Source organism: Sus scrofa, chromosome 9, assembly GCF_000003025.6.
Source record: "Sus scrofa isolate TJ Tabasco breed Duroc chromosome 9, Sscrofa11.1, whole genome shotgun sequence".
NCBI classification, from domain to species: Eukaryota; Metazoa; Chordata; class Mammalia; order Artiodactyla; family Suidae; genus Sus; species Sus scrofa.
The window spans coordinates 129,016,696-129,026,112 of record NC_010451.4 but is presented as its reverse complement, the minus strand read 5'-3'; positions in this window follow the sequence as shown (position 1 = coordinate 129,026,112).

The window sequence follows — 9,417 nt, the reverse complement described above, 5'->3', positions numbered from 1 at the left end:
ATTCTCTGGTCTTTAATCCAATGTCCAGTGCCCTAAAACAACAATAGAGAACCTCCATAAATCTGCTTAAAAAGTTCCAGGAGTTCCTGATGAGGCACGGTGGGTAAAGAATCCATTTGCAGCAGCTCAGGTAAAAGTGGGGCATGGGTTCGACCCCCAGCCTGGTGCAGTGAGTTAAAGGATCCTACACTGCCATACCTGCATAGGTCACAGCTGTGGCTCAGATTTAGTACCAGGCCTGAGAACTTCCAAATGACAGGGGTGTGGCCATTAAAAAAAAAATTAGAAACAATTAATACAGGGCATAAATGATTTAAATGTTTCTTAAATTTGGTCTTAAAACAGAGCAAGTATTCAAGTTCCAGCTGTGGCTTAGTGGTAACAAACCCGATCAGTATCCACAAGGTTGCAGGTTCGATCCCTGACCCCGCTCTGTGGGTTAAGGATCCAGTGTTGCCCTGAGCTGTGGTGTAGGTCACAGATGTGGCTGGGGATCTGGCATTGCTGTGGCTGTGGTGGAGGCTGGCAGCTGCAGCTCCAATTCAACCCCTAGCCTGGGAACCTCCATATGCCACAGGTGGCCCTAAAAAAAAAAAAAAAAAAAAAAAAAGAGTAGTATAAAATTTAGCTGCCAAATAAAGACATTTTTGAGAATAAAAGGGGTGACTAAAATTATTTAATAGGTATCATTTTTAACATATTCATTTATTGGCCAATAAATTGTTTTTTGATATTATTGGATCTATAAAATAGTTTCCTTAAAAGCCATTTCCAAAAAAAATTCTTTCTGAAAAACATATATAGCCATGTGTATTAAACTCTTTGAAACATTTATTTTGATTACCTATTAAAAATAATATAAGCAGAATAATTGTTGGTATATATTTATATACTGTGTTCAATTTCTTAACTGTATCATTTGTGAATACTTGGTTACTGAGGTATTTCTGATAAACACATTGTTTTCAATATGACCTTATTGTTATGCTTTCATTAAACTTCGAGTATTTTCCAATTTTTTTTTTTTTTTTGTCTTTTCTCTTTTTAGGGCCGCACTCGCGGCATATGGAGGTTCCCAGGCTAGGGGTCTAATCGGAGCTGTAGCCACTGGCCTACACCAGAGCCACAGCAACACCAGATCCGAGCCTTGTCTGCGACCTACACCACAGCTCACAGCAACCCATGATCCTTAACCCACTGAGCGAGACCAGGGATTGAACCCACAACCTCATGGTTCCTAGTCGGATTCATTTCTGCTGCGCCATGATAGAACTCCAGTCTTTTCCAATTTACTCTTCTTTGGAGCTCACAGTGTTTTGAACTAAGAGATTATTCTTCAGGTGGTGAGACTACTCATGGTAAGCTCAGGACACACTTTGCTAAATGAAGGGGGTTCTCAATTCTACTCTTTTTTTTTTTTTTTTTTTGGCTTTTTGCCATTTCTTGGGCCACTCCTGCGGCATATGGAGATTCCCAGGCTAGGGGTCTAATCGGAGCTGTAGCCACCAGCCTACACCACAGCCACAGCAACGTGGGATCTGAGCCGCGTCTGCGACCTACACCACAGCTCACGGCAACGCCAGATCCTTAACCCACTGAGCGAGGCCAGGGATCGAACCTGCAACCTCAGGGTTCCTAGTTGGATTCGTTAACCACTGAGCCACGACGGGAACTCCTCAATTCTATTATTTTTATTTTGAAACGTGTAAATATTTCAGCCAGGTGCCTTATGTTTGTCTCCATTCAGAGTAGATTTAAAAAAAAAAAAATCCTTGACAAAACTTGTCAGTATGTTGCCTCTCTATATTTCTTTAAAATATTTTGTGTTATTTAGATGCATCAAAATTGTTAGCTTTGCCAGCTTCCTTTCCTCTTGCTTCAGAATATACATTTATGAAATAAAAACAAGAGGATCCATCAAAAGATTATTCCACAAGTCTGAATATTCCAAGGCACAGTGATAGAATTTCAAAAGTGAAGTGTGTAAGTTGATTAAATTCTCACTGTTTAATTTATTCAAAATTTCCTTGCTTTTATTGGATAAATTTCAGTATCTCCATGTTTCCAAATTTTAAGAACTACAATTCTCTAAAAGTTTTGAAGAACATTTCTGTTCTCTATATCTCTTATTTAGTAAGAAATTTATTGACAAGAGATAGATGGTATGCAGAATTTGTACTCATATGCTCCTCACAAAACGAGTAACTTTATCTTCAAAATTAAACTTTTTAACTGAATTTACAATAGTAATCACAATAAGGTCTAGTGAGGTTTTTACTTTAATTCCATAAATTTCATGAAAAATTGAATTATTAGAATTCATTTTTTAAATTTGAAGCAATTGGTGACATAAAAAATGAGTCATTTAGCTATCTGCAGAGTTCTATTAATTAAACCAAACACATTAACGGCTATTGCTTCTTGTCCAAGAAACTTTAAAATAATGACTAAGATTTCAAGCAAATTCTGAGGTCTTTATAGCATATTTATGTCATCTAGTTTTCCTTACTACAGGTCCCATGGTGGGAGGTGGAACGCTGGGAAACATTTGATGTATGTTGTACACTTATCATCAAATCTACTGACAAATAAAAATTCCGTACTTAATTTTCACCAAACATGTGTTTTTGTTTTGCTTAGCTTTGCTTCTTGAGCTCTTGCTGCTGAGAGGGTTCACTGCAAAATCTTTAAAAATTGTTAACAGCATTAAAGTAAATACAGCTTCCCCTGCTTTATGGAAGTAGAGTGTTCTCATGAAACCTTCCGTTAAGCTGAAACAGTGTAAAGCGAAGGAGCAGTTACCTCGGGACCCATCTGGCTAAGCAATGCACAGAATGAATCCAGGTAAAGCACAGGTGTTCACAACTATGGCGGACAGATGCTGAGATGCCACGTGTGGTCCAGGGGAACAGTCTGGTGGTGCCACTCTCACTGCTCCGGGTATGGGCTGCCTCGATAAGAGCTCCTGCAAAACAAACACGAAATGCCATTTTCACCTTCTGCCTTTTTGTGTGAAAGTGAAGTCTCCTTCAGAGTTGTTCCAGTTAGCCAAAAAAGGTACCAGAATTGGTGTAAACCCAACTTTTAAAAGTGGGGGATAGCTATAAATCACTGTAGATTTACACTGGCTAATATGAGACAAAACCATTTCAGCAGGATTGCTCACACCTCTCTGTATCAGCTCTACTGGGGCATTCTTCTACTCCCCACATTTATTTCCCACATTTATTTCACAAAATTTCAAAACGACCCCACCTGCTGGCCAACGAGCAGCTTCCTCATCTCCCAGGCCGATTGTTTTTTTTTTTTGTTTTTTTTTTTTTACTTTTTGAGGCACTCTGGACTAGGGATTGAACCAGAGCCACTGCAGTGACCTGAACCACTACACTGATAACTGCAGTTCCACAAAGGGAAGTCCAAAGTGTTTGATAGGGATCTTGCCTTTCCCTTTGGCCGCCTGCGGCAAGCCCAAGTTCCCAGGCTAAGGATTGAACTCCAGCCACAGCAGTGACAAGGCAGGATCCCTAACCGCTAGGCCACCAGGGACCACTTTGAGGGCCTCACTCTGGACTAAGGCACAATGACTCATTCACCAGTAGGACCACCAGGGACAGCCGACATATTTCTCCCACTTCACTGAGGACCAGAAGTTAGCTGTTCCAAGATGCCTGTATGCAACCATACTGACAGCTACGCTATCCTTAAAGCGGAGGACTTATCTGTGTCAAGGCGGGTTTCAAAAAAGTGAGAGGCATTATCACCGATAGTTCAGATTTAACCACATGTGAAATGTTGAACTCTGCTTATTACACATCTCTCACACGCTACTGGCAAAGGCCATGGTAGAATACAGAAGTACAAAGTAATCTATCAAACCCAGCTTGGCTTAATACAACTATTTTAAAGAACGTTTTGTTAATAACAACAACAACAACAATTCTGGGACACACATTAAACCAGAGGGATGCCAGGACAATAGAAGCAAATCAGGAAGTATGTTCATTTTCTCTACGGACCGCAAGGATGCTTCACAAAGTGGACTTCTGTACTCCAAACCTGCTAAGTCAGAACAAGGGTATAACCAAAATTCGCATGCAAAAAAACCTTTCCATGATATTCTTAGGGACCCTAAATTTTTATTCCTGGATTAGGGAATTCCTTTACCTTTTATTCCAAGATGTCAGCCCCCTGGTTAGAGGGGGCTGGGAGAATCAAGCATTTTATTCCATAGCCAATCCAACACCTGGATCAAAACTGACATTGAAAGTGAGCTAGAGACAAATTTAATGTAAATTCGGTCACATCATATAAATACTGTCATCTCCTTGAGCGAACTTGTCTTGCAAGTTGAGAGATTTATTTCTGGCTGTGTCATTGCCTGTTTGGGAACGTGGACCTATAGCAGCCACGTTCTTTCTTTGAGGATCAGGTTTCCAACTGAAGACTAGAAAATATAATGAATGTTGATTTTAATACCTTGGAAGAAATAAGCACTAGGTGAACCTGTTTCCCCCTTAAAAAATGCTACTGACACTTTTAAAATATATAGATTATATCATTACATTCATAAACCTTACTATCGCAAGAATTGTGAGAATATGTTTTGTGTTTCTATAAGGTAACCGATTGCAAAATGAAAATGTTTTATCTGTTTAAATTATTTGCTTAATTTGCACCTTTTTTTGCTTTTTTAGTTTTTTTTGGTTTTTGTTTTGGTCAGTAACTGGTTGTGTGAATTTTTGGCAATATCTTGACATCACTGACCTCAACTAAGCAATTACGATTTCAATCTAGTGGATGTCCAATATTCATTTTAGTTTCCTGAATTCATCTTTTATACCTTAGAAAAGTGTTTTTTTTGGCCACACCTGCAACATGCAGAAGTTCCTGGGCTAGAGATCCAACCTGTGCCACAGCAGGGACATGAGCTACTGCAGTGACAACGTGGGACATTTAACCCATTGAGCCACATTGTTTTATTATTTGTTACTAAGAAAGATTATATAAGCAGAAAGATTATGAATTATTTTTTCCTTTGATTTTCCTCTATTTTAAGCAAGTAAATATTTTAAAAAGAGAGTAAACAAGAACAGTAGATAGACTAAGGAAAGAAGGGGTGGTAGAAGGATAATGTCCCAGGAGGTACGGATCAGCTATAATTTCTAAAGACTTTCTAAAGTATAGGGGATCACCTAGTGGTTGGGAATAGAAAAGTCTTCTTAAAAGTTTTAGATCCTTTTTCTTGTGCTTCAGTAATTACTATTGAGTAATGTTCATATGGTTTCTGGTTATTTTACTTAAAACACGTGAAGAACTGAAATTTTATTTTTTGTAACCAACTTTATTGAAATCATGCTAACATGGGAGCTCTCGTTGTGGCTCAGCAGTAATGAACCCAACTAGTATCTAGGAGGATGCAGGTTCCATTCCTAGTTTTGCTCAGTGGGTTAACAATCTGGCGTTGCTGTGGCTGTGGTGTAAGCTGGCAACTATAGCTCGGATTTGACCCCTAGCCTGGGAACTTCCATATGCTGCAGGTGGCAGCCCTAAAAAAGACCAAAAAAAAAAAAAAATCATGCTGGTATGTTGAATATGTAATATTTACCCTCAAGCCTCTCTTTCCTGGAGGGATCAAGAATCCCTTAGTATTAAGCTTTGAAAATTAATTCTCGTCCCAAAGGATGTGTTAAACTTGTGGTTCCCGGTCAAAGAAGTCTAGATATGTACAAAATAAGCATAAAAGACCCTTACCTATCAGAAACCTCTGGTCTAAAACCATCAGCACCAGGCGAATCCATTATGATTACATTTTTAATTTCACAGATGAGATTGCGAGGTTCTGCCTGTATAATAGAAGCTTTCAAACATTTGAGAGACCAAGATGGAATTTTCACTTGATGAATATAATAAATCATATATGTATGGCAACTTCTGTGTAGATTGGGTTCCTCAAAAGCAGAGACTAAGATAAAGACTTGGATGGAAGCAGTTCATTTGGGTGATGATTCCAGGAAGCAATGTGGGGAGCAGGGAGAGTGAGAGAGGGGAGGGGGAGAAGTCAAGAGAAGTATATCCTACCTTTTCCTCCCTATGAAGTAGACGATCAGCTGTTCTGCTCACAGCTCTGCCCACTGAAGTTCCACCTTGTGGTGATGCAGGGAGTGGCAGTTTATTTTCAGGACACCCATCATATTCAGGCAACCCATTTGTAAATGAGGATTAGGCAGTTTCTCCTTTGTTGGTTTTTTTGGGGAACCTAAAAAGATAGGCATGGATGTGTATTATCTATAGATGTGCATTGAGGCAAAGCCTGGGTGAAACAGAACTAGTTGACTTTTGGTGACTTGTTTATGTAAGTTATTTGTGTCCTTTAGACCCGCTTGGGCCTTACTGCCCAAGGGTTAGGGTTAGGGTTAGGGTTCCTGCTGCACTCGCTAGAATGCCTGACTTGGTGGGTCTGACAATACCTCAGATAGGGATGAACATACCTGATGTTGCAAGTTCAGGTGCTCAGTTGTTACTAAAACCAGTAGCAGACCAGGAGCCTCTTTCAAATGGTGAGTCATTCCCTCTTGGAGAAAACATAGCCTTGCTCCAGGATGCTGGGGAGTCTGTGCAATGACTCTGTCCTTGAGGCTTGCCAGAGGGTTGGCCTTATCTGCCAGAGTTACCTCCGGTGTTGTTAGGTTTGAGGATGATATGGTCAGGCACAGCACTCTCCCTTGATTTTGCCCTGTAGTGGCTCTCAGCTTGCTGCTGGGCCAAAGCCTGAGTTTTTCTGGTGCCATAAATCAAGAAAATCCAAGGGTGCTGGCTATTTACTGCTCACCTAGGAACACAACCCCAATCAACATTCCAGAAAGCTTTTGGAAAATTAATATTCTTATTCTAAAATTTTTATGGAGGCGTTCCCTCATGGCTCAGCAAGTTAAGGATTTGGAATGGTCACTGCTGTGGCTTGGGTCACTTCTGTGGCATGGGTTCGATTCCTGGCACAGGAACTCCTGCATGCCACAAGTGTGGCCAAATAAATAAATAAATAAATAAAAGACAACTTCAGGAAACTAGAATGAATACTGAATGTCCATTGGCCAAAAAAAAAAAAAAAAAAGCAAAAAAATGTTTATGCAAAATAAAGATCCTAGAATAAATGACACAATTTCAAAAAGATCATAGGTGTAAACCAAGGATTTACATTACCTAATTTCATGACTTACTATAAGGCTATATTAATTAAGACAGTGTGATTCAGGTAAAAAGATAGACATACAGATCGGGAGAACAGAATAGAGAGACAGAAATATATCCCTATTTGTATATTCAATTAATTTTCAGTGAAGTTGCTTTCAATAAAGAGAGGCTAATCTTTTCAACAAATGGTGGCAGAAGAGCAAGATCTCTATTTGGGAAAATGTAAGTATTGATCCCAACTTTGCACCCAACAATAAACTCAAAGTGGGTCATGAACTTAAATGTTCAAATCATGAACTTAAATAATTCAAATTATAAAATTTCCAGAAGAAAACAGGAGAGACTGTCTGTAAATTTGGGGCAGTTTCATCACAAAAAAAGCGCATGATGCATAAAAGAGAAAAATGAATACACTCCATCAAAATGAAAAGTTTCTACTTTTTGAAAGACATCATCAAGAAATAGAAATGGGCTCATATCTGACAAAGGCCTTGTATCCAGCCTCTGTGAGAAATCATAGGAAGAAGATCAACTTAATAAAATATAGGCAAAATATTTCAATAGACACTTCACAAAAGAAGATATACAACTAGATAACAACCGTGTCAAAAGAGGCTCAATATCATTTGTTATCAGAGAAGTGCAAATTAAACCCACAGTGAGATAACATACACACCAATTAGAATGACATAACAACTGACTACCGCTAGTTGGTGATGATGTGGCTCAGGCATAGAACACTCCTGCAAGGTGGGAATGTGAAATATACAACCACTCTGGAAAAGATAGTGGATGCTTCTTACACATCTATGGTAATTAGACGACTTGTGGTGATCATTTTGAAATGTGTAGAAATATGTAATCACGAGGTTGTGTAACAGGAACTAACTTACCCTTGTAGGTCAATTATGCTTCAAAAACAAACTCATAGAAAAAGAGATCAGATGTGCGGTTACCAGAGGCAGGGGATGGGGGTGGGGGTTGGATGAAGGCAGCGAAAAGGTGCAATCGTATAGTTACGAGTAGGTACTAAGGTAATGCACAACAGGGTAATGATAACACTGTTACATGTTATATACAAAAATGGTTGAGAGTAAATCCTGAGTACTCATCATAGGAAAAACTCTTTTTTTCTCTATTTCTTTAATTTTCAAAAAAAAAAAAAAAAGGAGTTCCCATAGTGGTGCAGTGGTTAACGAATCCGACTGGGAACCACGAAGTTGTGGGTTAGATCCCTGGCCTTGCTCAGTGGGTTAAGGATCCGGCATTGTCCTGAGCTGTGGTGTAGGTCACAGACGCAGCTCGGATCCCGCATTGCTGTGGCTCTGGCGTAGGCCGGTGGCTACAGCTCTGATTGGACCCCTAGCCTGGGAAACTCTGTATGCGCAGGTGCAGTCCTAAAAAAGACAAATAAATAAATAAATAAATAAAATAATTTTCTACCTATGAGATGATGGCCTGTTAATTAAAGTTATTGTGAAAATATTGCATGCTATACGTAGGTCAAATAATTATGTTGTATACTTTAAACTTATACAGTGAAGTATGCCAATTACATTTTGATAAAACTGGAATAAATAAACTAAAATATTTTAAGAAAAGAAAATAAAAGTATAAGCAAAACATGTTATACACACACTTACCATTTGTCCCAGTAATTTTACTCTTATGCATTTCACAGGAGAAATGAAAACTTTCCACGCAAAGACTTATACACATAAATAAATACATAGACAATTTATTCATAATAGCTTCAAATGACAAACGACACAGATGTCAATCAACAGATAAAGGGACCTACTGTATAGCCCAGGGAACCATATTCAGTATTTTGTAATACCCTATAAGAGAAAATAATGTGAAAAATATGTATAACTGAATTACTTTGCTCTACACCTAAAACTAACACAACATTGTAAATCAACTATGCTTAAATAAAACAAAACAAAAAGGCCAGATAAATGGATAAGCCAATTATATATCCATGCAAAGAAATATTACTAATAAAGAATAAACACAAGCATGTAGAACAGCAAGGATAAGGCTCAAATGCATTATTCTGTGCAAAGGAAGCTGGGCACGAATGAGTACATGCTATGTAATTTCAGTTGCATGAAACTCTAGAAAAACACAAATTTAATGTATAGTGACAGACAACAGTTCAGTGGTTGCCTGTGCCTGAGAGTTTTTAGTGTGAATAAGAGGGAAGGGGCACAAGAAAACCTT